This window comes from Pongo abelii, chromosome 8 (assembly GCF_028885655.2).
Source record: "Pongo abelii isolate AG06213 chromosome 8, NHGRI_mPonAbe1-v2.0_pri, whole genome shotgun sequence".
In the NCBI taxonomy this organism is placed as follows: Eukaryota; Metazoa; Chordata; class Mammalia; order Primates; family Hominidae; genus Pongo; species Pongo abelii.
Window position 1 is genome coordinate 94,802,487 of NC_071993.2, and position 21,229 is coordinate 94,823,715.

Below are 21,229 nucleotides of genomic sequence, written 5' to 3' on the forward strand. Positions count from 1 at the left end.
CACTCGTTGGCTGACATTTTAGTCTTGTGGTAATTAGCTAAGAACTTGACCCTGGAGTCAGATTCAAACTACAGCCCTTCTACTTGCTAGATCTGTGGCCCTGCAAAAGTTGTTTAATCTCTCTCAGTTTTCACATCTGTAAAATGGGAATAGTAGCAGCATGTAATTTGTGGGGCTATTGTGAAGACATGAGGTAAAGGCTTAGAATGGCAAATGGTTCATGGTAGCTGCTTAATACAATTATTCAAACTTGGGAGAGTTCACTGAATGTTAACTATAGCTAAAAACATGTGAAGAATTTACATACTGTCCACTACAATCTTTAATTCCTTGACTTTGGTGTGATTCTTTTTTAATTTTTATTTTTTGAGACAGGGTCTCACTCTGTTGCCCAGGCTGGAGTGCAGTGGTGGGATCATGGCTCACTGCAGCCCTGGCCTCTCAGACCAAGAGATCCTCTCACCTCAGCCTCCCAAGTAGCTGGGGTTACAGGTGCATGCCACCACACCTGGCTAATTTTTGAAGTTTTTTCTAGAGATAGGGTCTCCCTATATTGCCCAGGCTAGTCTCAAACTCCTGGGCTCAAGGGATCCTCCTACCTTGGCCTCCCTAAGTGCTAGGATTACAGGCATGAGCCACCATGCCTGGCCTGATTTGATTCTTTAACAAATATTTATTGAGTGCTTATTACATGCTGCATACTGCACATATAGATGTCATGGATGCAGAGGAGAATAAAACCCCAATTGTCCCTGCTCTCAGGAAATGTGCTGTGCTGTGGGGTAGACAGTCCTGTTAGGACATACATTTAACTCAATGTGCTAAGAGTGCAGGGCTCATTAGGAGCCTGGAGGAGGGTACATGGATTAGCCTGGCTATTCAAGGAAGGAAGAGCAAAGAGTTAGTTAACATGGAAAGATGGGAAAGGATTTCTATGCAAAGAGAACATATACTAAATATACAAAGGTGGGAAACGACCGTGTGGTGAGAGGACCTATGAGTGGTTTCCTGATGTTGGAATATGCATTTTACACTAGGAAATGAGGCCGGAGACAAATGTGGGCATGTGGAGCTTGGGCTTTATTCTGTAGGACATGGTGTGGGGGCACTAAAAGGATTTTAGTGGGTAAATTACAGTATAGAGTGAGGGTGCAAGGTGGTTGGAGGTCAAGATTGGAGCAGGGAGAGCAGGCAGGAGGCTTTTGACAGACAGAATGGCACAAACCAGAGCAGCCAAGGCAGGAATGAGCGAAAGGAATGAGTGGAGACATATTTAGGAGGTGAGACTGCAGGACCCATAATTGATTGGATTTGCAGGAGCGGGAAGGAAAGGAGTCTTTGATGATTACCTTTTGCTGTTGTAAATCCTGAGTTAATGTACCCCTTTCCCTGGGAGTTTTCATTTTAGAGGATGCTTCTTATTCTATATTTTCAGAAGGATCAGTTAGACAATTAGTTGCACAGGCTCCTAATGTTCAGTAGAGAAGCTACCTAAGGAGTTGGAGTCAGTTCTAAGCAGTCAACTTAAAAGGCAGTGGAGATATTATAGCATTTAGTGCCTCTGTGTCTCAGTTTTCGAATCTGTAAAGTCAATGCTCGCTCCATTGGATCCATGTGAGGACTAAATGAGACAAAGCTTTTATAACAGTATCTCCTGTAGAGCAAACCCTCAAAATAGGTGAGTTACAGTTAGTATTATGCTTTTTACTGTTATTCGTTTTATAGCACAGCCTCATTAATCTGATTACCTGGGTTCAAACCCAAGCTCTGGGTGAAATGGAAAAAAGTCACCTAATGTCATTAAGCCTCAGTTTCTCATCTGTAAAATGGGGAAATAATAGACAATAATAAAAAAAAGGGCCTATTGCATAGGCTTGTGTGTAGACGGGATGAAGGAAGGCATACCAAACATGTAGCTCAGATCCTGGCTCACAGTAAGAAGTCGGGAAATGTAAGCTACGGCTCTGTTCCTTGTTGTGTGCTAGGCACTTTTGTGTATGAGATACAATTTCATTTTCCCTGCATCCAATAGAGTGGGTTATATGATCCCCATTTTATAGATGAGGAGATTGAAGCATGGGGAGGTTAAGCAATTTGTTCAAGGTCCACAGCCATAGATGAGCTGGTATAAGTTATTCCATTTAGAATGACTTGATACTTTTAGAATGTTTAGGAAAGTTCCTGTAGGCCCATAGGAAAAGGAATTTGTAGTTACACCTAGTTCATGACTATATTAATTTATATCAGAAGGGAATTAGAATCATCATCAAAAGTTAGAGTTGGAAGTAACTTTATTGAGTATTTGGAAAAATGAATTGCAACCTCATGTATCCTGATGTGTAGTTTAAAACAAAACAAATTAAAGCAACAACAACAATAACAACAACAAAAATCCAATATACTACCAAATTTATGCCAAAACCCAAAATGGAAAACAGGTAATGTGGATCTATGCCGGCTGGAGGACAGGCAGGATAGTTTGAGCCCTTTCCCCCACCTGTTCTAAAAGGGTGTCACAAAGCCCCAAGGAACACTTTAAAAATCACAAATCAGAAAAATCCATGTTTGACTGATGAGGAAACTGAAGGTAGAGGAATAAAGTGACTTTCCAATGTCACACACCAGGGACTCATTGGAGTCAAGGTTAGCAATTCATCTCTTTTGGTTGGCCCAGCTGTACAGTCACTGGTGTTGCCACCCCTTCCATGTGCTATGCAGAGTCTTGATGAAGGATGCTCCCTTTTGGACAAAAGCCTGTATTAATGTTCATAGTACTAATACTGAATTTCTTTTTTAATTTTTTTGTGCTTTGTAATTTTTCTATAATAAATATGTATTGCTTCTATAATCAGAAGAGATAACTTTTAGTTTTTAATTAATTAATTTTTTTTAAGAGATAGAGTCTTGCTCTGTCCTCCAGGCTGGAGTGTAGTTGTGTAATCATAGCTCACTGCATCCTCCAACTCCTGGGCTCAAGCAATCCTCCCACCTTGGTCTACCAAGTAGCTAGGGCTACAGGTGCGCGCCACCATGCCCAGCTAATATTTTATTTTGTAGGGATGGGGTCTCCCTGTGTTGCCCAGACCGATCTCTAACTCCTGGCCTCAAGTGATCATCCTGCCTCAGCCTCCCAAAGTGCTGGGATTACAGGTGTGAGCCACTGTGCCCAGCCAGAAAAGATATTAAAAAAATACTAAATTGATGAAGAGATGATTTGTATGCCTGGCATGGAGCAATCCCAAGTTTTTGGACTTTTCTCATCTCTTGTGATTTCTCTGAGTGCTTGTGGTGATGACTTTGAGTTGGGTCTGGAGGCTGCTCCAGAGAGATATTATGTTGTTCTGTGATGGCGTGTTTGCTCTCTATTTGTTTATTTTTGATACTGACCAAAGTAAGGCCCAGCATTAGAGACCTCCTCTCAACTGTCCCTAATCTTCCCCTCTAATATCATCTCTTAAGACTGTAGTCAAAAATGGCTAATTGACTGTCAACCACACCAAGCCAATTGGTGCCAATTGCTGCCTTTCAGTTTTTACCCATATAGTTCCATCTGTCTAAGAATGCCTTTTCCCCCCAATCTCTGCTATTGAAGTACTGATACTGCCTTTCAAAGGCCCATTTCACACCCATTTCACTCATTCACTGATTCGTTAATCCATCAACAAATATTTATTAAGGGCCTCCATCTGCCAGGCACTGACTGTTCTATGCCCTTGGATTAGAATAGTGAACAGAATAGACATGGTCTTTTTAATTACACAGGTAAATCTTCAGTGAGAGCCTGATAGTATGCAAGTAAACATATGGCGTTCATACATCCATCTATCCATCCAATTTCAAAATGTGCTAAGTGTGATGAAAGAGGATAACGAGTGGCCGTATTTCAGGATGGGTGGTCAAAGAAGGCCACTTGGGAGAAGTGCCCTTTGAGCTGACACTTGAATAATATAAGGGAAGGACTGTGGGAATGAAGAGGTAAGAGCTTTTTAGGCAGAGGTCCTCAGCTAGAAGAGCTGGAAGAACTGAAGCAAGCCCAGTGAGGCTGGAGCAGAGTGGATGACTAATGACCACTCAAGTGCTAAATGTTTCACTGATACATTTTGTATATTATTTGTCTCCCTCTGCTAGAGTGCAAAATTCAGGAAGGAAGGTATTTTTGTCTGATTTCTTTACTACTTTATCCTCAGTGTCTAAAACAGTGCTTTGAACATAGTAGGCACTCAGTAAATATGTTTGAGTGAATGAATGCATGAATGAATGAATAAGAGTGTGATGGAAGAAAACTAGAGAAGTAGGCAGGGATGACATCATACAGGGCCTGTGGGTTATGATAAATGCTTGGATTTTATTTTCATGAAGTGGCAAGTAACAGGAATTTTAACGGAAGAATTACACGACCTAAGATTGCCTTTAAATATGTCCCCACCTGACTTTTAGGTGGAAAAAGGGTTGGAGGTTGGCAGTTGAAGAAGCAAGTTAAAAGTCTATTGCAGTAACTTGGCTGCAGGCATCGCAGTACTGTTGGCAGTGTGGATGGAGAGGAAGAGATGAATTTGTGATGGTTTTTGGAGGACAATAGCAGGATTTGCTGATGGATTTTGTGGTTGACATTTTAGATTGATTTCTTAATATCCATTCTCCCTTTCTTCCCTATTAATATAATGTTATAGAATATAAATAATGTAACATTTATAATGTAAGTGTTGTTTGGGGGTGACAATGTGCCTAACTAAAAAGAAAATTCTGTATTTTCCAGCTTCTCTTGCAACTAAGGGTAGTCATGTGATGTAGTTCTGACCAATGAGAAGTAAGAGGGAAATGCTGCATAGGGGATTCTGGAAAAGCTCTTTAAAAGGAAGTGGATTTAACTGCCAAATAAATTTTTCCCTTTGCTCTTCCTCTTCTTCTTGCTTGAATTGCAGATGCCATTTGGAGTAGCTACTTTGAGGACAAGAGACAAAAGGCCTGAGGAGAAAGTCACCATGAAGGAAACAGAAAGATTAAAGAGCACGTGTGATCTTTGATTCAGAGTCCCCATCTCACCCCGGACTGCCTTCCTTTGGAATTCCCTTGTGGAAAAAAAATTAAACTCTTATTTGGTTAAATCATTGTAAGTTAAATTTAGTTTATATATCACCAAACTTATTTCTAACTGATTCAGATTGGATGTGGGAGAAGCAAGATAGGATAATTCTATTTTTTCCCCCTTCCCTCAAACAACTGTTTAAATGGAAGACTAGGTGAGGAGCAGATTTTAAAGGAGGTTGTGTGTGTCAGTATGTATATGTTTGTGTCTGTGTGTGTGTGTGTGTGTATGAGAGAGAGAGAGAGAGAGAGAAGATGAAATCCAAGATTTCCATTTTGGATAGTTTAAGCTTGAGATGTCTGTTAGATATCCACATTGCAATGTTAACCAAACAGTTGGTTTTGTGACCTTGTCTTTCAAAGAAGAGTCTGGAATAAAGATGGAAATCTGGCAGTTGTCAGCATAGAGACAGTGTTTAAAGTCATATAAATGGCTGAGATTTCCCAGAGCAGGAGAGTATATAGATGGAAGAGCAAAAGGCCCATGGCTAAACCCTGAACATGTCAGCATTTAGAGGCGAGGAGAGGAAGAGTTGCTGTAGAAGAAGAAGGAATAGCCTGTGGGGATCACCAGGCGGGCAAAGTTATGTCAAGACAGTGGGTTTCCTGGGCCCACCTCATTTTTGTGTGGCACACTCACGCAAATGGACACTTTTTACACCCTGCACTGGATATTAGTTCTCTTCTTGTGTGTAGGCTGCTTTCCCTCTTGTTGAGATTTCAGGTCTCCAGGGACTGGGGTCATGTCTGTCCTTTGTAGTTCCCCAAACCAGGCACAGCACTTCACCTTGAGGTGATGCTTGCTAATGCTTGGCCATGGTAATCTGTGCCCGCTGGGGGAAGGGAGAAAAAAGAGGGTGTTTAGGAACAGAAATCTAGTTTGGAGTATGAAAAAATTGGAAAGTATGCTCAATCCTAGGTTGAAAGGCTCCTTGAGCAGCAGAATGAGATACATTATCTGATTAGAGAGAAGGCTTTTTAAGAATTTTGAGAGCATAGATTGACTATAGGTCATAGGGCCTAGGAAAAATCAGAAAGATGAAAGAAGAGATGGTGCAGAATCCAAGAATTTCATTGTGTCAGGGTTCAGGTGGAGAGAGTAGCTTTCACCAGAAACACTAAGGGCTTATATTAGAAGTTGAGCAGGAAAGGACGGCGTGTTCCCAGGTCTGGGATGAGCTCATGATGGCTGCTGGGGTGAAATAAAGAGGAAGGAACAATAAAACCAAGACTACACGCTGACCCACAGTTATGGCATAGGCTTATTCTCGAGATTTCCTACAGTGGTCTTTGGCACAAAGTGCTGATGTCCTATTATGGAGGCCTAGGTTGTGGGAGGGAAGTGAAGCCCTGGGCTAGAAGGCCAAACTCCAAATCATTCATTTATTCACACATTCATTCATATTTGGTATGCAATTACTATAAGCAAGTCCTGAGGATATGGTGGTGTAAAAAGCAAAACATATACCTGATTTCATGGAACTCATATTCTAGGGGTGGTTTGTGTATGTATGAGAACAATAACTAGAAAAAAATAATGAACAAGGTAATTTCATGTAATGATAAGAGCTATGAAGGAAATCAGACATGACGATTTTCAGCTAGAGCTACCCAAAGCATGATCTTTGAGTCAACAACATCATATGAGCAATCAGTTTGTTAAAAATGCAGAATCTCAGAAGACGGCCCAGACCTACTGATTCAGAATCAGCATTGTAACAGGATCCCTTTGTCATTTCTTTGCATGCTAATGTTTGAGAAGCACTGGGCTAGACAGTGGGAAATGGAAGGTTTCTCTGCCTAGGTGACATCTGAGCTGAGACTTGAGTGAAGAAAAGCTGTCCATGTAAAGATGTGGGAGCAGAAGGATCCAGGCAGAGGAAATGGAAAGTACAAGGGGCTGGATGAGAGAACAAGCTTGTCTTGTTTGCAAAACAGAAAGACCTGTGTCTTCATCATGGAGCACCTCTTCTCCTCTCTCCTTACCTGGTTAGTCGTCACCCAGCTGTCAGACCTCAGCCTAGACCTCGCTTCCTCTGGGAGCCTTCCCCGACCCTCAAACACCCTTCCTGTCCAGCCCCACCCACCCAATTCTAGTCCTGCATGAGAGTGGTCTGGCTGTTTTCCTCCCCAGCATGCCTGTGATCTTAGTACTGAATAGGTGGTATGTAATTTTTTAATGACAATTCAAATGAAAATGAGAACCCTAGAAAGATGGAAGAGGCAGGCTATAGAATCAGTTCATACCACATCTTTGTTTAGGGGCAACGTTGGTAACTCTTGAAACCTTGTAGCCGTAGCCTGGGCAGAAGCACCCCAGCCTCCTCTCTGTGGAGTCTTCGCACACTCCCTTTCTTTTGACCCTCATTGCTCTGAGATCTGTGGTCAGACACTCTGTAAATATTTCCTTTCAAGCAAGGATTCAGGGTCCAGCAGAGCATATGGGCTGCTAGAAAGGACATGCCATTGCATAAGCTACAATGCAATATGCTGGATGCAATCAGGTAGTGGAGAACAATAACTGTTGGAGCTCAGAGAAGGGCTGGGCACCAAATTCTGGAGAGATTTAGGAAGTTCCTTTTGAGCTGGCTCTTAGGAGAGGAAGAAGAATTTTTTAAGTTCAAGGGGGTGGTGGCAAGGTGGCAGTAATTGGTGGTGAGGGTGATGGGGGGCAGTGATGGTGGTGGTGGTGATGCTGGCTTTGAATGACGAGGGTGGTGATGATGGGAGATGGTGGTGGTGGTGGTGATGACAGTGATGGTGGAGGTGGGTGGGAGTGGTGAAAAGGGTGATGGCATCAGTGGCCAGGTGGCTGTGGTGTTGGCAGCACTCATGGTAATTATGGTGATGGTGAAGTGTATTCTAGACGGAGGTCGCAGCATGCACACGAACGTAAAGTCATGAAAGATCTCTTTAAGTCTAAAAACATGGTAGGGTGGCCACAGATGGACAGTTAGGTTGTAGCCAGATGTAAAGGCCTCGTGGGCCAAGATGAACTCATTTTCATTAAAGTTGAAGTAGGTAATGAGCTTGAAGAGAACTGGCTGCACTGTGAGGGAGGAAGTGATGTTTCCTGTTATAACTACCTTTCTCGTTTTATTTATTTTTAAGACGGAGTCTCACTCTGTTGCCCAGGCTGGAGTGCAATGGCGAGATCTCAGCTCACTGCAATCTCTGCCTCCTGGATTCAAGCTGTTCTTCTGCCTCAGCCTCCCGAGTAACTGGGACTACAGGTGTGTGCCACCACGCCCGACTAGTTTTTGTGTTTTTAGCAGAGACGGGGTTTCACCATGTTGGCCAGGCTGATCTCCAACTCCTGACCTCAGGTGATCTGCCCACCTCGACCTCCCAAAGTGCTGGGATTACAGGTGTGAGCCACCGTGCCCGGCCCCTTTCTCGTTTTATAATTGTCCAGTGGGACACCAATAGGGAAGTGTCAAAGGAATGTATGGAATATGCACAAATCTACTTGTCCTTAAACCCAGCATCCTAGAAACTGGAAGAATTTCCCCTTTGGGGCAAAGTAATATTGAAATTATTCAAGAAAGATATTTAGTTATCTCCTTTGTGTGTTTTCATCTACTCAATCATTCATTAATTTCTTTACTCATTCAAAATGTTTTTATTGAATACTTGCAAAGTTCAATGCACAGGGTATGATGGCCAAAAAAACAAATAAATGACATAGTCAGCCCTCAAGGAGATTACAATCTAGTGGATACACAGGCGTAGGACTGGGCAGAGCGCACAGCATTGAGAGAGTCCTGTGTGCTGAGCCTGACTTTGCAGACCAGGGCAGCTCATTAACTTCTTCATTTGTCACTTTCTTCCTGAGTCTTTATTATGTTCATGCTACTGTGTTAAAGAATAAGAAGATAAGCAAAATAGTTCTTGCCCTAAGAAGCAAGACATTTACAGTCTAAGGAGGAAATGTCTCCAGACCTCTTTACTCCTCATCTATATTATTTATATATTTGTGTATAGGGGGAGGTTGACCAGAAGATTTTTAAGGCCCTTTACAAATTTAATATTTTATGACAAAAAGATTCAAGATTTGTAGAGAGCACCTTCATTTTATATATAAACCCAAGTTAAAGTCTATATTTTATGCTAACTTTGCTAGATGCTCTAAAATTACAGACCTCCCCTCCCCATCCCCCACCTCCTCACACAGAGTAAGTTATTTTGAATCCTTGTAAAAAGCTTATGGTGGATTTACGTGGGGTTGGTAGTCAGTTTTCAAACCTAGGTGCAGGACGCATGGCCATCCGAGGGAATTTCAGGATCCTGAAGGACGTGGCTTGGGACGTAGTCACGTAATGAAAGAGCTGGTTGTTCTGTGTTCATGCTGGGGAATGTGGTTTGAGTGGCTGTGGGAACTTCAACTTTGTGACTTTCTGTGTAACTGAAATCTCAACCCCCAAGTGTGTCGCAGTGACTTCTCTGACACAGCACATGTAACTCAGCTCTCTCCTGATGTCTGTTTTTCTTGCTCTCAGGAGAAGAAATGGCCTAAACAATCTTCACTGGCCAGCAGTTGAAAAAATATTTGTTTTGGTTTTGTTGCACGCTTTCCCTGTTGAAACGTGAACATTTTGAGGAGAAGGGAGATCCCCAATGTGTACGTTTGATTCATTTATCCTTAGCGAATCAATTGTTTCAAGTAGAGCCTTTATGTCCAAGAAGGCTATAGAAAGCTTTACTGCCCTTTTCCTTTCAAACAGGAAGTTGCATTTGGCCAAAAGTAAACAAATGTGAACCCGGGAAGGTTTGTTTAGTTTCTAATGCTGACTTCAGGACCTGAGAATGGAGTCTGTGCTTGGCAAAAATGCCTTCTCTGGGATCTGTCTGGGCCAAAATATTCTCTGCTTATGACCTAGCCTTTGTGCTCTGGTAAACATCCTTCTCTTACCAGCCCCCAGAAATTCACTGCCAAAGTCCACAGGCAGTTTTGCTTGCTTATCAGAAATATTCTAAAGGTGATGGCAACTTGGAAACATACTTTCAGCAGGACTTAGCTTTCTGGAGAGTGGCCACTGTGAAAATGGCCTGTAGCTTGGAAATCTCAGGGGGTGTGAATGTAATTTGACATTTTTTGTGCACAGGCATGGGCTAGCCCCTCTGGGTGAAGAAGCTTCCAGGAAAGTGACTGTTACTACTCAGCTAACAATGTAGTGCTGAGCACTTTGTAGGACTGAGCTCATGAAAGTCTCACACAAGTCCTAGGAAGAAGGTGCTATTATTATCTCCAGTATACAGATGAGAGAAGTAAGGCTTGAGAAGGCCATGAAACTTGGCCCAAGCTCACACAACTAGTCAAGTATCAGAGCCCTCAGCTCTCTCTGCCTTCTGATTTAGAGATTTTAATTAGTGCAAGTTCAATATCTAAACTCTAGGAAGTTGCTAAGTATTTGGGGTAGAACCACATGATTCAGGTGATGATCAATGTATGACACTTTACTATGACAGGCCAAAGAAGTGAGCAAGTAGCATTTAAAGTTTTTACTGAATGGGATTAATGTCTTGTTCCAGGAAGGATTGAAGGCAGCTGATATAAACTGGGCAATATGTGAGTAGGTAGAGATGGTGAGCTCCAGAGGAATTTGGGATGATTCTCAGAGGAAGGACTCTGGTTGGGCCTTGAAGGATGAGTGGGAATTAGGTAAGTAAAGAACATTTCAGATTTGGGGAATCAGAATCAACTCTCTTTTAGGAGGCTTGCATTCGAAGCTACTCCATGAAAATGTTCTAAGTACACACAGTGACCTTCCTCGGGCTGTGCTCCTACACTTGCTGAGCTCTTATAGTCTTGAGAGGTGTTTTATCAGCCTAAACATGCAAAGAAACATGTGGCCTGTGAAGTAATCCTTCACCAAGAGCACGTGCCAAAGCTAGTCAATATTGGGCCAGAAATTCTCCCCATCCCACCCCACCCTGCCCTGTCATTAACCAATTCTCCCCACATCCTAGTGTCACTGGTCTTTTCATGGTTCTGAAAACACGTTATTGCTTAAGTGCATTTCTCTACCATACTTTACAGACATTATCACTAGTCCTTATAACTGCTCTAATATGGTAAATGACATTAGGCCCATTTCACAGTGGAGGAAACTGAGACTGAGAGGGGTTAAGAACTTTGCCCAAGTCATACAACTTCTTGGTGGTGGAAGCAACTAATTCACGGAAGAAACAGATCTGATGCCAAAGCCCATGTTCTCTCTACTCTACCACATACTCTCCTTAGAACCGAATGAAGACTCCCCAGGCAGTTTTTAGCTAGTATTCTGGATTTGTTTAAAAATCCTCATAAGATGTTAACAACTTTAAGTCCCATGGTGGTATGGGGGACCTGAACACCTGGGCGCATTTTCTTTTATTCACTCTAACAGGGACACTGACCTCTGGCTTCTTTCATAGAAACCCCCCTTTTTGAAGTGTCTCTGTTTTGTTCATTCAGGAGAACAGATCAGCATCTCTCATGCAAGGCCTGGCTCTGTGCCCATCTCACTTTTGCAATGAATTTAGCAACATCTGCTTTGCCCATTAAAGTGATTTTTCTCTTCCTGGCCCTGAGCCTGTATGCTTGCTGCAATTGATTACTAGCAATTTCCTTCCCAAACCAGAGGGTTCAGTGAACTCTAAATTGAATAGTTGCTCACTGGTCTCCTTTGGACCAATTGCACATGGCTTACGTGCAAAATGGTCAAGCCACTCAGTTCCCGAATCTATAGGCTGATGATTCTGGTTAAACATGGGAGAGGACCTGATGAGTGACATTTCCCATTTTTGCACACAGTGGCCTAGGACTGTGGTCACTTCTGCGTTTCTCAATTTCAGGTGGGGGGAGGGGATGAAGCCACCTTGCTTACAGCAAGGCTGTTGAAGTACACACCCTCTTTCCTTTCAGTCATATTGTAGCACCAATGGCCTCAGATGTAGTTGCCTGGAAGCCTTGTTTCGGAGACATCTGAGAAACATATATCTAGCTCCAGAAGTGGCTTAGAAAGACCTCAGGAAGATGCATATCACTGTACTCTTTTGAAGGCAACAGTGGGTCCCTTTAAGTGGTTCAGGCAGCTTTTTAAGATAAAGCAACACCCAAAGTGATGCTGAGCCTGTATACCTGGCCTGCTGCTCCATCTTGATTGGCGGATATCTAGTTATCTTTTGAGATGCAGTCTGAGTGTTACCTCTCAGGAAGCCTGCCCATGTCTCACTCAGCCCTGTATTCCCAATATCTAGCACAGTGAGTACATGTAGTGCACCCTCAATGAAAGGACAAATGAGTGAAGGATGCTACTCTTCTCGTGAGAAGATTTTAAACTGGTACTTTGCTCTGAGCTGTCCTTGAAGTGTCTCTCCTTCCCCACAGCCATGATAGCTTTACACAGGGACAGTGAGGAGTTGTTGGTTATTTAGAGAAGCGAAAGTCAGGAGTCTCCTCTGCCACACAGTCCTAAAAAAAAAAAAAAAAAAAAAACCCAAAACAAAGGAACTTATTACTGACCAAATTACTTCCATATATCAGGGAGGTTAATTTAAAGCTAGGCATCTATAAATAAGAAAAAGGTAGCATACATGACTAACATCAATTAATAGTGACAATTGCTTGTAATCATTTGAGTCATTGCACATTCTGTTTCTTTGAGCAGACAGTCCCCATTTCCACCACAATTGCTGACTGCATACCTACCTGTATCAGCAGCCACTTCTGAAATGATTATCACAGATGAGACTGCAAATATCCTATTCTTGCAGAACTCTTTCACAAACATCTTTAGCATCGAGCTTGGGGCTTTTCGCCTGTATTTCTGGAAGAGATCTCATTTCTAGTATTACTATAGTGGAAAAAGATGAGAAAAAGCAGAGTATTCTGAAAAGCATGGCTCAGCTTGAAACTATGCGATCCATACCTCTTAACCAAAGGGATTCTGAGCTGCAACTCCAAAGTGTTTAGGGAGTCCTAGGGTTTTTAGCTTCTAGAAAGGCCTTAGGTCTTTATTTCTTCATTTAATCCCTGCACATTGGCAGGTGGCCCCTGTAGACCTACAGAGGAAATGGGCTAGTGAACTTCAAGGGAAACTTAGCTGGGCTTCATATGGCAATATGAAGTTAGGGAAAAGACATTCAGCATTTTTTTCTAGCTTTGAGAACCTAACAGGAAAAAGGCTGGGGAAATATTCCAATTGTCTGCCCTTGGACTTTACTATCCGTTTATCAGATGCAATTAAACTGAGTATCTTTCCTTTCTCCAGTCCCTGGCAGTAGAGAGGAAAGACCTCAGCCCCCCACGTAATGAAAGGAGATGGTCTGTGCTTAGTCATGCTGTTTCAGTTCTGCTGGCTGTCACCCTGGTAGCTGGGATTAAAATACATCCTTCCCCTTTCCAGAGTTTCTTGCTCAAACTGAACAGGACTTTTCCAAGAGAAATGGATCAGTCTAAGGTTCAACTCATCAGGCCCAGGCTCAGTCCAAAATTCCAGGTTGAACAAATCATTAAGGATAGGTATGTGTTACAATCTACCCAGCGCTAACTAAACCTCCTCCACCATCAGATCGCTACCACTGCCATCAAAACGGCAGTTCACATAAAATTAATGCTGATCATGTGCCAGACTGCATAAGCACTTAACATATTCGATTTCATATGTGGTCATCACACAGCTCCATGAGGTAGGTTTTATAATCACTTTATACAAATAGAGAAACTGAAGGTCTTAAAATTTAATTTTTTTTTTAGGCAACAAGTGTTTATTGAGAGTGTAGGGCATGGTGCAAAATTCTGGGGACAGCACAGTCCCCCCAGGCTCTCAGTGAAAGCACATTGAAACCCGTGTGCTGCGACAGGTTACAGAGGAAGTCTTTGACGCTTCATGTGTAGCGGGTTTAATTCTTCTTTTTTCTTGATTTTCACACGCCCCTGCACTTCCTGCTCTTTCCTGGGCCTGGAAGCGGAAGTACTGAAATACTGAGACAAACTGTTCTTATGCTTTTTGGAGGCTGGTCAAAATCAGGAAGGACAAGACATCAGAAGGCTGGTTCTTTCTGGGTTCTCTCTGACTAGGGGATAAGAGCTGGGTCTTCGGTCCCTTGACCATGTTTCTATTATTCCTTTGAATTGGTTGGGCTCAGCAATGTCAGTCAAGAACTTGATGTTAGCTGCAGCTTCATTATTCAATGACAGGCTGATTATTGTGTTTTCAACTTCATTTTTCATCGATAACTGAAAGGATATGTCTTTAGTGGAAGGTGATGCTCATATTGATTTTGTGACTTTAGATTGTATATGCACTGATTTATTTATCCAACAAATATTTATCAAGCATCTACTTGTATGTCCTTCATGAAAAGCCCCGATAGAGCTTATATTCCAATGGAGGAAAGAAAGTAAACAAAAATGTTAAATATGCAGCATGTGAGAAGATGAAATTACTATGGAGAAAATTAAAGTGAAGGGAGGATGGGGAATGTTTGGCTGGCGGGTATTGCAATTTTCATAGGGTTGTTAGGGAAGGCCTCAGGAAGGAGGTAATAGCCGAATGAAGATCTAAAGGAGTTGAGGGAGCAAGCTATGTGGATATGGGGGAAGAAGGCTCTAAGCAGAGAAAACAGCAAGTGCAAATGTCCTGAGGCTGGAAGCTGCCTGGTGTGCCTCAGGAACAGCAAGGTGGCCAGTATGGCTGGAGCACCATCAGGAAGGGGGAGAGAGGAAGGACCTATAGTCAGAGGAAATGGGGTCATATTGTGTCATGAGAACCCTGAGAACAGAGGAAGTCCATGAGGTTGTTCTGTGAGTGAGACAGGGAGCCTCTGGAAGGTTTTAGTGAAGATGGGTTGTGATCTGATAAAGTAACGTTGAATTAGTTATTTTTGCAGAAGCACTGATGCCTCCTGCTGACACTGACTTGTGCATGAGAAGCAAGAGATAATGAATTTGAGATTTGATTGAGCCTCCTGACCCTCTGTGGTTACTACTCCCATTTAAGTGGAGGCCAGGAAGGCTCGGAGAGTTTTAGTGACTTCCTCATGCCATTAGCCATACGACTAGTAAGTGGATGAGGTAGGTAAGGTAGGCGACATAGTTTAAGAATGCCTTATGGCTGTGCTCCTTCTAGAGGCTCAAGGGGAGAGCCCGTGTCCTTGCCTTGTATTGTGTTCAGAGGGTACCCACATTTCTTGGCTGTGGTCCTCTTCCTTCATCTCTAAAGCTAGCAATATCACATCCCTATGATCCTTCTTCCTTTGTCAAGTCTCTTTCTCTGACCTTAGCTGGAAAACATTCTCCACTTTTAAGGATTCATATGATTAAGCTGGACCCACCCAGATAATCCAGAGTAATTTTCCCTTCTCAGAGCTTGTAACTTTAATCACACCTACAAGGTTGCTTTACAATGTCAGGTAACATATTCACAGGTTCTGGAGATTAGGGCACGGGCATTTTTGAAGGACTGCTATTTTGCCTAGAGCACCATAATTATTAAACACTTTCCATGTTTTGTTACATTTAAATATGATGACAGCTACAACAGGCAGGCAAGAATGTTATTCCATTCTTTTCCCCAAGGTTAAATGGTTAGTGCATGTCAAGGAAATTTGGAAAAGCCTGGGATAATTAAGGGCAAGCCAGCTTATTAACAACAGGACTCAATGCCTTAAATTAACTAACACATTGTGAGTCTACAGAAAGTGTGGGTGTGGGAGCGGGTAGGAAATGGAGAGGGTAGATATTAGAATACGGCACTTGATCTTGGGTCCTTTGGCATCTTTAAATAGAAATTTGAGAGCTTAGTGGTCTGTGAACACACTTTAAAAATGCTACCCTAGACTATAAGCCATCCACAGGGCAGGAATTATCATTTGTTCCTCTTTATACCTTTGGGTTCTGGCAGAGTGCCTGGCTTATTAATGATGCTGAATAAATATTTTATTCCTGAACTGAATTTCCTTCATTCCTCATGCCCTACATTTCGAGCTTTGAAGCACTTTTCAACATCTTTGTTCTATTTCTAACCAATTATATATTTTATTGTGCATCATTCATGTGCCTTGGGTGGTGGGGATACCCAGACTTGTAGGATAATTCCCTACATTTTTCTAGTACTTGTCACTTTCAAAGTGTATTTACTTGTATAACTTTAAAATTAACTCTGCAAGACAGGTATTATTTGCTAATTTTATGGATAAGGAAATGGGGTAAGAGAAGTTTTCAGCTCATCTGATATTATCCAGCTGCTTCTGCGGTGGTATCTTAGCTGAACACTAGAAATTCTCATTTCATATTTGCTAGTTTAGAATATGAGTTTCCTGTGGCTGCTATAACACATTACCACAGACTCGATGGTTTAAAACAACAGAAATTTCTTCTCTCACAGTTCTGGAGGCCAGAAGCCTGACATCAATTTCACAGAGTCAAAATCAAGGTGTTGGCAGGATACTCTACAGTCCCTCTGGAGACTTTAGGTGAGAATCCATTCTTTGCTTTTTCCTGGTGGCTGCTGGCATTCCTTTGCTTGTGGCTGTGCCATTTGAAGGCCAATATCTTCAAGTCTCCCGATGCTATGTCTTCACATAGCCTTCTCCTATGGGTGTCTCCTCCACTCTGTGTCAAATATCCACTTAAAAAGGTTGTCTGTGATGGCATATACAGCCTACCTGAATAATTCAGGACAATCTTCCCAACTCAAGATCCTTATCTTAAAACAACCCTTTTTCCAAGTAAGATAACACTCACGAGTTCTAAGGATTAGGACCAGATATCTTTTGGGGACCATTTTTCAGGCTTCCGCAATACTTAATGTTTTCCCACCACCAAAGAAAATCTGTCTCTTTTATTTTCTTTATTTTGATGGTTATGAACATAATTCGAGTTTCTTATCAAAAAGTGTCTTACTGAAAAACTCATAATTTAATATAGAAATGATTAATAATTAACCCTTGACATTTGGTATACTTCGTTTTGCTTTTTGCTGTGCCTAAATTTGCATGTGTGAATAAAATAAGGGTTATCCTCTGGGTCTTGTGTTGTTTTCACTTCCCCTGGTCGTTTTTCGTGACCACACGTTCTTCTCTTGAGGCGGGCATGGGCCCCTAAGGGATTTACATCACGCCACTTACAAGTGTTTGTTTGACTCTACAGTTTTAGCACACATGAGTCAGAGGAACAGGAGAGCTCTAGTTATCTAGTTATCCTTGGATGTTCCCTATCCATCTCCCTGCTTTTAATCAAGTCACAGGTCCTAAAGATTCCCTCTGCAAAGTCATCATTTGGCTACCTTAAATTCACACTTCTATTATGCTTCTCCAAGGGAATAACAAGAACCAGAGCTGGGGTGACAGTAACCCTTACTTCACCCATTTCCAGGGTTATTTCCCTCCAGCGCATCTCCAGTCCTGTTTTCAGCTCTCCATTGCCTGCCCCCTCCCCTGCCACTTGCATTAAATTAAGTGGAAAATTCTCAGTCCACTATTTAAGGCTAGTTATGTGATAACCCCACCTAATCATCTAACTGACTTGCATTCTATATCCCAGCTAAATAGACAGCAGGGACTTTCTGCCCTCATATAACTTCCTGGCCTCTGTACCATTGCTCAAGCATTTCTCCTTCTCTGGAATGTCTCCCATCCCTCTCCCCCCTCTTGATGATAAGCAGGTGTGACTTATCATTGAGCCTCTTCTATGGGACTTTGTACCTCCACTTTGGGGCTTATCCCATTTTACAGTTATTTGTGTGCTTGTCTTTTCTTTCCTACTAAATTATACTCTCTTTAGGCCAGGGACTAGGTCTCACTCTTTGTGAAGTTCTCTATGGAACGTTAGTGCCTTCTGAAGTTCCCAGAGCACACTCAGTGTCTTCTGAATGCTGGCCAAGTTGTCGGCAAGAGCATATGCAGTCAGAGCAGTGCTTTGCTTAATATGTCATTGCTGGGGTGAGTGAGAGAGCAAGTGCTCACTGAGGGGTAATTAGAACCCCTTGTGTTTCTATGGACCACATTGATTTTTATTTCCACATGCATTATCTTGGTGATTCACAAACACCAGTGAAGCCATCTCACTACCTTTGCTGTTTCTTTGTACCAACTCCACTATTATTTTCTTAGTATATATTTTTTGAATTGATCCACCTTGCCTATACCAAGCCTTGTCTTAAGCTATAAAAATCCTTGAAAATACTGGGTTTGATGTGATACCTATGCACATTAAATAATTACAAAATAATGAAGCATCTTCACCACATAACAGTACAAGGACTGCACTTTGGAAAACCCTGCCTGAGACACTGGTGGGACTTAAACAAGGTCACAGAGCCATTCTCATTCCATTGGCATATATCCTCAAAATACAAGGCCTAGAAATAGAACATATAGAGTCTGTGATACTGCATGCTCCATCAGGACAGAGGCCAAGACTGGTTTGCTCACCATCCTATGGCAGGCCCTCTATAATTATTTCTTGAATCAGTGTAGAACTTGGACATGCAGACACACATGCACACGTGAACTTGCACACACACATGGAAAGTCAAAGATAGTGGCTCTTCAATGTTTTGATTCACTATTGACTTTCCTCATCATGTTTTCCTCAGAACTTAATTTAATGGAGTGGTATTTGTTTTCCATTCCCCCCAGCCTTTGGCTTCACCTGTGAAACTTAGCAAGCTGCTGCTGCTGCAGTTGCTGTGCTGGGACTGGCCAGCCAATCCCTGGCTTGTTGCTTCCTCTGCTGCCTCCTTTGGGGCAGTTCCCTTGCCCCTGTGTCCACTCACATCTGCCACACAGCTGTGAAGCACTTCCCAATATGCAGTGCGTGAGAAATGCTTCATAATTCTACCCAGGCCTTTTGATACTTGCTATGGTCAGTCACAAGAGCATCTGTCTCTGTGAATCTCTGAAGTGTCCTCACAGAAGAAAACGATTGCTCTGAAGGGATATTACAGACAGGAAATGCAGCATGGCAGTGTCACTCCAGGGCGACAGAGCTGCTCCAAGTTCCCTTTCTCCTCTACTGAGTTGTTTAAGCACTTTGTTAATGTTAGACCCAGACTGGGACAAAGATGGATGCTTATACGCTGGGGATAGATTTTAACAGAATTTCTTCAGTGGAGTGCTCTGCTTCCTTGTTCTTCAGAAATGTGACAGATTGTGGGGAGAGATTGCCTGGTGTGAAAAGCGAGGGCTACCTGCAACTCCTTTTGCTTTCCCACCTCAGACCCCAGTGGAGCAAGGGAATGGGGAACGGAGGCATGATGGGAGACCACAGGTTCTAAGACAGGTTGAGCATCCCCCATCTGGAAAACAAAAGTCTGAAGTGCTCCAAAATCCGAAAATTTTTGAGCACTAACATGACACCACAAATGGAAAATTCTGCACCTGACCTCATATGATGGGTTGCATGCAAGATGTCTTACAGTCAAGACATAGTCACAGCTTTGTTTCATGCACAAAATTATTTAAAATATTATATAAAATTACCTTCAGTCTATGTGTACAAGATGTATATGCAACAAAATAATTTTGTATTTAGACTTGGATCCCGTCTCCAAGATATCTCATTATGTATATGCGAATATTCCAAAATCCAAAAATCTTCTAGTTCCAAGGATTTTGGATAAGGGATACTCAACCTCTAGGAGCAGCATTCATCAGCTCCAGGGTCAAAAAGAGTGGAGTTCAAATCTCAGCTCGGCTGATGTTAGCCTGTATGTTTCTTGCTTCAGTTTTATCACCTGTAGAAGGGGAAATGATTCCTGTTTCCCGACATTGCTGACAATGAGGATATATTGGAGGGAAACCATCTTATCACGAAGTATGGCACATAGTGGGTACTGAGAAATATGAATTCCTTTCTCCTTGCTGCTAAATATTCCTGCATCATTTGTGATCAACTTATTTTGGCATCCCGCTCTCCATTAATGTTTATGATGTCTTCCAATGCCGTGAGCTACAAAGACAAAACAGACACAGATGAAGCGACTTGAAATTTTTATAAGGTTGAGTCCAAATGTGCTTCTAGTAGAGCTCAAATTCTGTTGTGATGTTTACAAGAGGTTTCCAAGCACTGGGTAGGAGGCTGCGCATAAAGGTCTTTAGCCTGCCTCTCCGTTTAGAGATTCCGTAATTTGGTAATCTTTGATCTCACATCATACAGAAGGTATCCATATAATTTATTGTCCAAACTTGGAAACTTTTGAGAGCGAAAGGGGTTGCTATTAAAATCACACCTAGACCACATGTGTCAATTAGGACGCTCAGGTTCATAGAGTGTATTTTGACCCTAATTAGGGTGCACAACTTTGGCCCAAGCTCAGTGCAAGTTATACAAGTTTAGCTACCCAGCTTTCATGTATTTTAAGTCATGCCAGTTCTTCTTTTCCTCTTTAGCCAATGACACTTGCTATCTAGGCAGGGACTTCGGGAAGGAAGGTTAACAATGTATGGCTCATGATATAGGTAAATAACACACCAGATATACATAAAGAGACATATGAAAGCCAGAGGGTGAGCCAGTCCAGGCTCCAGATGGTCCTGCATCTCCCCGCAGTGCCCCCCACCTTCGCCTTGTAGCCACCATGACAACCAGCTGCCGAGGGAAGTGTCGTCTGGGGAAAGGCCAACCAGATGCTGCTCCCAGAAAATCCAGGCCAAATTTGACATCTGTTTGTGGTCTCAATGGTTGGCTCTAATGTTCCAAATTCATGAGGATGAAAATTAAAGGGAGAACTTTCATCACTGCAGTCCTCAGGTACCAAGTGAGCCTCTCAAATGTCTCTGGGGACCAAGATGCTGCAGCAGGTAGCTTAAACTTTACAATGAGTGCTGCCTAAATGGGGACAGGGATGTGGGAGGCAGGCCCAAAAGCGCAGACTGTGAGCTTGAAAGGGCCCTTAGAGATGTTTTGAGGCAAAGAGGAAGAAGATATGGGATTGTAATGAGTAGATTTGGATTTTTCTGTCTGTTAGAGAGGAACCTTGGTGTTCTCACCTGGAAATTGGGGCTAACCAATTTCCACCAATGTTCACTGTCCAGAGTCATTGGAAAGGTAAAATGAGATAATAAACAGGAAGGAGCTTACAAACCACAAATTCCTATATAAATGCCAGATGTCATCATTATTGGAGATCCTCAATTAAAACCCCTGAATTCACAG

The 21,229-nt window shown here is 42.4% G+C and overlaps 1 long non-coding RNA gene across 1 annotated transcript in view; it reads left to right on the top strand.

Moving 5' to 3' along the window:
• The window catches only part of LOC129048305 (uncharacterized), an 80,104-nt gene extending 73,030 nt beyond the window's left edge, over nucleotides 1-7,074 (top strand). The window contains exons 4-5 of the long non-coding RNA XR_008510534.1: nucleotides 4,923-5,110; nucleotides 6,890-7,074. This is a non-coding gene — a long non-coding RNA (uncharacterized LOC129048305). The remainder of the gene's footprint in view (nucleotides 1-4,922; nucleotides 5,111-6,889) is intronic.
• Nucleotides 7,075-21,229: the final 14,155 nt, after the last annotated feature.